Here is an 8,348-nt window from a genome sequence, read left to right as displayed (position 1 = left end):
GTCTGAGAAGCTTGAAGAAAAAATGAAGCATAATGTTTGGATTCATTTTCTAAGTGTTTTGTTTGTGTTTTGTGGACATAGAGAGAGAAAAATAAAGATAAATAAGTGTCTTAGAGATAGTATGTATGTTTATATTTGATTTTGGAGATAATTTAAAATAAGTATTATATGTTTAATGTTGTATTTTGGTAGACAAAAATTACTATTTATTGTCAAATCATGTCTTTTTTATATATATTTATGTATATGTGTTAGTATATATATATATGTATTTATGCTAAAACAGTTAAAAACACCAAAATAAGGCAGTTTTGAATGATGGTAAATATTAGGTATGTTTTAACTTGTCTAAAAAATAATTTAAAAATAAAAACAAACATAATGAAGGTCTTCTAGAAAAAGAATACTACTAGCACTATTATAAGAAAACTTCGTGGAAGGTGTTATACAACACTTATGAAGGACAACACAAAAACTAAAATGGATGGAATGTTGATACAGGTCTAGTAGACAGAGTCATTCTATGGTAGTTGTAGTTGAACAGTTTAACCCTTAGGCTCTTTGATTTCACTTTATAACTTTTTTGTGTCCTCTATGTGGCAAATCTTCAACTTGATAAATATGTTGTAGTTGAACATCTAAATGGTGATATAACAAATACGGTTATATGCTGGACAATACGGTTTACAACTGAGTAGAGTAACTTAATTTACTTAGATATATTAGATTATTTTCGCCTTTTCCATCTATAGCCGATACGTTTGAGTGTCATTACTTGGTATTTTTGTCAGGATGACTTGCTTGTTTTTCTTTAGACTTTTATTTCATCACACATTATTTGGGTTTTGTCAAAGGACCATTTTGGATTGATGTTTTTCTCTCTTCAGGATGCTAAGAAAGGTGTATTCTCTATTGAGTTACAACTTATCAGATGCATGATTTGCATTTTTTTGTCATCATACAATACTAAGGAATACAGTCTGAAGATTAGAGAAAAAAAATGCACAAATAGCTAAGTATTACCTCTTTCGCGTGCATGATCTGCTTAGGATGACTAGTTAGGTAATAGCTTTGTTCTAGTTCTACAATGTGTATTAGTATGAGAATACAAGTTAGGTAGAAGCTTTCTCTTGATAGAAGCAAATACAATAAGAATTAGCCTTCTATTGATAGCCAAATTTATTGCATGGGTATGTCTTCCCAAGATTAATGACTAAAATCCCATGGGCTAATTTAAACTTTGATCCTGCATGTCAAAAGGGGTAGCACTTTCAGGATACCCAAATATGGTGATGGTAATTTACTAAAACTAAAATTTAATTTTACTTGGTTGGAGTCCTTAAATTTGTTTGGACTGTTTCGAGGGAACTTTTTTAGACTTTTCACAAGGGGGATATGTCTGACTAAACAAAAAAAAAAGAAAAATGTTGCCACAAAGGGAATTTTGTCTAGCTGTTAAAGCTTTGACTATCTGGTGCATTTACAGTCATACCCAAGTTCTATTTCTTGTAATAGAAGTGATTCTTATTTGATGCTGATGACAGGCAAATAAATGACCACTATGAGTTTCCACTTCATCTTGATCTAGATATAGATAATAGAAGATACTTCTCTATTCAGGTTGTTAATGATGAGTGCGCAATGTTTCCACCATCCCATTTAATTTGTTTGGCAAGTAGAAGTTCATTTTTAGTTTTTACTTCAACATGAGGTACTTCTCAATGGTAGATCCTCTCTGCATTCTTTATCTAGACTGCTCTTACGCGTTTCAATTGTGGTGAATTTATTTTCTGATTCAGATTGTTTCATCAGTAAATTTCACCTTTTACAACTTAGTATTGAATGAAAAATTAATTTGCTAAATGGATACAAATGCCTTTCTATCTTCAATTTATCTGAGTTATCTTTGTTTCTTTAGACCTTATATTGTGCATTGTCATTGTTTGCAATGTTTTGGTCCACAATGCTGGTGTGCATGAAGGACAGTATTATGCTTTTATAAGGCCAACTCTATTCGACTAGTGATATTAAATTAATTATGAAATTTAGTCCATACAAAGTTTCATATCTGTTTTTGTAAATATTTTTTAGTTTGTGTTGTTTAAGAAGGTTAAACTTCACTATCTTCATTTCACACTCTGTGTTTTTGTTAAGCCATTAACTAGTGTTTTCTTCTTTCTGTTTCACCATTCTAACCTATCTTGAAGGACTTCTACCGAAGTCATACTTTTTAGGAAAAATTGCATTTTACCGAAGTCATACCGAAGTTAGCCTTTTTCAATTTTGATTACATCATTTTTAAATTCACCACATTGCTTCCCAAAACTTCAAAAAAAATTCAAATTTAGTCTGAAGGCTTAACTTTGTTAATTTTTTTATGAAACGACCTTAATTCCCTGAAGACTTAATTGAGCTCATGCAATGCACGTGTTGTTTCCATCTGAAATTTAACAGAACTGACGCTTGGGCCTCAAATTTCAAAATCTTTGGAGTTGTGGAATGCAATATAGCGAGTTAAAAACAATGGGATAGAAATTGCAAAATGTCTAACTTGTGAGATGTAAAATGCAATTTTTCTATAGTTTAGCAATAGAATAAGTGTAGATCACTCGTTGCAACCTCCATAAAAAAATCATTTTAAATGGTTTCAAGTATATTTTAGGATAAACGAGCGACAATAGAAGTCATGAAAAAGGCCTGGAACGAGCTTTAAGAAGGTGAAGAAGAAGTATGCTTTCCTTTCATTTTCCATGCTTATCTTGAACTGGTTGGCACTATCTTACATTTTCATTAATGTCTTGTAAATATGTAATGCAGTCAAATCAAGGAATTAATACACGGAAAATGTACGATAATGCACATGAGACTGCTAATGTCCCCATTAATTATTAGACAAAAAATGTATGTGAGTAAGCTTGAGAAATTTTCAACTTAAAAGATACAATGTAAAAAAAATCATAACAAATGTGACTAAATTAATAAGGCCCTGACATGTAGGACCAAAGATGCGATTTTCCTATTTTTCTTGTTCCCTTTCATTCTCATGAGCTTTTATATAGTGTAAATATCTTCAAAAATGATTGACACAAGTGATTCAGTGAAAAGATAAAAAATGGCATTAGCCTTTAATCTATTTGCATATCATACCAGATATGTTGGTAAATTTTCATCAAGAGTTATGGCAAGCCAACATATATTCTGGAAAAGCTAAATGAACTTATAGGCTATGCTCCTGATGAAAAGATAGAACTCTTCTAGGTTTGTCTCAATATATGAGTGGAAGACATAGTATTTGCATCTTGTTTTGCTATACCTTGGTAATAATCCTAATAGGTTGATGTTAGCGGCAACTTAAAATTAAACCCACATGCAATTGTTTTCATTAGATGGAGCTATTTTTGCATCTGTTCAAATGTCATAGAGCTGAACAGAACTCATGTTACACGCGGTTTCTTTGCTACAGTACTTAAAAAATTGCTTTGCATATTGAATATAATGCTTTGTGTATGAAATAAAATGGACATATACATTTTAAATAGTAATGATATTTTGTATTTTCTGCTTCTTAGGAGATAAGTTTCAGTCCAATAATCATGTATGAGTACATTGACAAGAGATTTACGTTTAGATCTAATCAGGTATATGAAAATCACAAGCTCAAGTATCTTGTGAGGACAAAGTTGTATTTTGATGAGTTTCCTTTTCTTTCTATTACAGATAGAGGATGGGGACATTGGTTGCTATCAAAAGTCCCTCCCTGCTCAAACTAGGCAGCAACTTCGTTGCCCTGATGTTCCATGGAGGCTATGCTCGTATTCTAGAAACGATGGAACATCAGGGCAACAAAGTTGTTGCCTAGTCTGAGCAATGAGGGACTTTTGATAGCAACAAAGTACCATTATAAAGAAATTGCATGTACCATTATAAATAAAATAGCTCCATCTAATGAAACAAGTTCTATATGAGTTTAATTTTAAGTTGCAGCTAACATCAATCTATTAGGATTGTTACCATGTGTAAGGAAGCAACAAGCAAATCAATATCTTCCGCTCATATATAGAAACAAACCTCCAAGACCCGTTCTATCTCTTCATCAGGATCATAGCCTGCAAGTTCATTTAGTTTCTCCAGAAGATCTGCTGGCTTGCCATAGCTCTTGCTGAAAATTTTTCAGCATATGTGGTATGAAATGTAAATAGATTAGAGGTCAATGCCATTCTTTTATCTTAACTTTTTGGGAGGTCATTTTTCTATCCTTTTTGAAGAAATACTCCACATAAAACCTCATGGGAACAAAAAAAGAATAAGAAAAACACTTTAACTCCCCTTTCTCAGACTCATAAAGTTTGAAGAACAGTCAAATGCCATCACTTTCTTTATCAGGGAGAGGGCTGATGCGCAAATCCTAAATCATAGTACAGAAATTTAATATAACCAATGATGTAATGAAAATCTTAGAAACTTGTTTACTGCTTATATTTGAAATTATCCAATTACCTGTCCACACTCTACTTCTAGAAACAGCTGCAACTCATCATTGGGATTCTTACTTGCTAACCTCCTTCAAATGACCGACCTACAATTATATAACAATCTAAAATGAGGGTGATGACCAATCATATAATCATAGCACTGACATTGAAAATGCAATGTTTCTTCAATTTGGTACGTATAAAGTAACTCCACAATGGGAATGGCATCAATCAAAATCACGAGCAAGAGAAATGCTGATCAACAAACCCTAATTAAGCCTTTCCACAAATGTTTTTGTCTGCAAGGTTTTTTCTATTTTTTAATATTTACATATTTTAGTTTTGTAGGCATTTTATATATTTAAATATACATATTTAATACTATAGTATAGTATAGGGAAAAAGATTAATTTTAGTCTGTACAGACTGCGATTTTAGTGCTATTGAAATCATTTGTAATTTGGTCCTATCATTTAAAAAAAGTGCAATTTTAAGAAACTCATATCAATTTCACCGAAAAACTGCATGTGATCAGCATGTGGCCCAAATTCCGGCGAAATTGTCATGAAGAACTATTCTAAATTTGCAAAATATTTTCAATTAAAAAACCAAATTGCAAAATATTATTTCAACATGACCGAAATTGCCACCCGATAACAGGATTGCAATTTGCATTTTTTTCTATAAAATATATTTGAACTGTATTCAATGAATATCTCATTTTTTAATTTTATATGATGATATGATAATTTGACTTATATATATACCAAAAGTACGATTATTAAATGATTTTGTAAATTTTTTGTGTTCTTTTGTACACTAATATCAAATACTACTTGTTCTTCTATTGTATCTTATATAATTGATAGATAATAATTTAAATTGCTCTAATTATATCTTAATTATTTGACAATCAGTCTTGTTTTATTGAAACTAATTTTTAATATCATTTAATTCAGAATTAAAAAACGCTTTTTTAGATAATCTTCTTTATAATAACAACAAACTCCAAAAGTTACTAAAGTCGTTTTACATGTGTTTACACTTTATTAATTAAACATGCAGATTACCAAGTTATGTATAAATGTTTACCTAATTTAATGTGTATCTCACACATCTTCTCTAATTAAGTTATAAGTAATTTATCATATATATTATACTAGCATAATTAAGAAGTTTTAACACTTTACCTTTTGTAAATCAGTTAGCAAAAAAACTTAAATAATTATTATCCATTTAATTTGTATTAATTTCCATTATACTTTTCGAATTTATCTTACTAGTTTTGATTGAAAAAAAGTTACATATAAATATTTTTTAATTAAATATAAGGTAAATTATCCTTTTGTTTATCAATATGTTCAATAAATATTATGAAAGATAGCATTTTGTTTCATTATTTCACGTTACCAATTAAAAATTTAGATTTTCTTATTAAATAAGTTGAGCTCGAACTTAGTTTTTTTCTTTTTAAGTTATGCCGAGCCAAGCTTGATTACAGGCCTTAAAATTGTGTTAAACTCATACCCCTACAATTATCCAAACAAAATATGGAGGGAACAAGGAGCCAATGGCTATGTGTTACCCAACTCGAATTAGATTTTCTGTTGCAATTCTTTGGGGGATGGCAATGAATACGGATTGGACCTGGATCTACAGCCTCCCAGGTTGGGGTAGGTTTTGAAACGTTAAACGGGTTTTGGAGCTGGTCTGCATCTTAGTGTTTGGATCTGGACCCATCTCAAACTGGTTTTAATTTTTCTTTATTTGTATTTTATGTATTCTTATATAAAATATATTTGTACATATACAAAATATTTGCATAATTCATTTATACTTACATATAATAAATATAATTAATATTTTTATAAATTAAAATAATAATATAAATTGTTTATAAGTATTTAGATTTAAAGTTTATACAAGTACCACATATCTAAAATTTTTAATATTGTAATGCCTATAACATGCACATACAAACTGACAAAAAAGTACAAACCTTTCAATCATATAATAGTCACATATTTTTATATCAAATACAGATGCTCTTTTTCTCAAGCGGAAAAATGATTTTATTAAATATTTATATTTACATAAAATCGAGATGTCACATTCTTGAGATTATGATAACACCATTATCACGAGTTTCTCACTGTTCTTCAATAGCACCAAACTCATAAAATCCTAATTATTGCCATAAAAAGATGTATCAAAGAAGTAGGTGGAAAAAGACACATCTGCTCAATTATTTATGTTGGACATAATGTCCAAGTCTAGCTGAGGGTGAACCTAAAGAGTCACACACAAATGACTATGGAATTGGTGGAATTAATTTAGAATTAATTTGAGAAAAAATAAATTAATTTAATTAGATTAAATTAATTCAGGGAGAATATATAAATGATTGGATCATTTGTTCAATAGTCAATTTGATGGATGGCTCAAGAATTACTTAATTGGATTAATTAATTTTGGGCCTAACACTTTTAAATTAATTAGATTAATTTATTTAGTTTGGCTTAATTAATTAATTAGATCAATTAATTACAGTTTGGGCTTAGATTTATTTAATTGGATTAAATGAATCTTTGGATTTAGTTGAGCTAAATGTAATTTAATTAATTATTATCTGATTGACTTTGGTTGGGCTTAATTTAATTTGATTAAATCAAGTCCGATCCATACTTGAAGTTATTTGAGGAAGGTTGGAGCAAATTAAGAAGGAGTTGGAACTCCTTACCGTGATAAAGAAAATAGAGTGGTCATTTCATCATGGTTGAAGATTATATATATGTGTGTGGATAGGTTGTCTTGGAGGCAAACTTGGTAGTTATTGAATTTTGAATTCAATCGTATGTAATATACAAAACTACATACATATCATGCATAACCAACGCCTAAACCACGAAATTTTGCTCTCTTTTCTCTAAAAAAATATTCTCCTTTTAGTTCTACATTGAATTGGATTCAAGTTAGAATATAAAATAGTTCAAAAGTACTAAACAATAGTTTTAAAACCACATAATTAAGTCCATTATTTATTTAATCCAATTAAATATGTGAGCCGAATAAACCTTTATTAAATAATAAGTCCAATTTATTAAATAATAAGGGTAAGCCCAATATAAGTTAATCTAATTAATTTATCCTTGGGCTTATACATCCAATAGATCCCTCTCATACATAACTAATCCAATTATTTATGGAATTAATTCTCAATTAATTCCTCGTCCCTTCTCGGTGATTTGTGTGTGACTCTTTAAGTTTACCTTTCAGCTAGACTTGCGCCAGTGTCCAAAACTATTATTAATTAAATTAAATTTAATTAATAATTCTTGATCAACCTTTGATTAAGAAAGCCCGTTACCATAGGTGGCCGTCTCGCAACGGTCCATGGCACTAGGGACTGGGTGAAAATCCATGTGAACTTTTAAACTCCCGAGTCCATACGAATACGGTCCTTCCATCTATTGTCTCTCGGCTTTAGTCTAGGGTATGGAATTGGACATCGGTTCCCATCCTGAACTAGGCGTCTATGCTTAATACTTGAGATCGTATTTTGCCAAATTGCTCGATATAGGAACCTCTTAATCCTATTCGACCAATGACTATGGCCACAGATTTATAGAGCGTAGACGCATTTCCAGGAGCATAGGAGATTCCTCTATCACATTTTGACAGGGGATAGATCCTCTTCTTGGAACTCTCCGTCCTTGCTACATACTGTAATTGCACTAGACAAGGCATATGATAACCATGTCTGAGTCACGATCACGTCTCGCACAAATCTAAGATACAATCATTGCATGCACGTGACTGCCGTGATTCCTCAAGTCTGAGGACTATTCCCGTACTACTGGAGTTGGGAATACAAGT

Source organism: Sesamum indicum, linkage group LG5 (genome assembly GCF_026168435.1).
Source record: "Sesamum indicum cultivar Baizhima isolate 11 linkage group LG5, ASM2616843v1, whole genome shotgun sequence".
NCBI classification, from domain to species: Eukaryota; Viridiplantae; Streptophyta; class Magnoliopsida; order Lamiales; family Pedaliaceae; genus Sesamum; species Sesamum indicum.
This window is presented reverse-complemented; position numbering follows the sequence as displayed.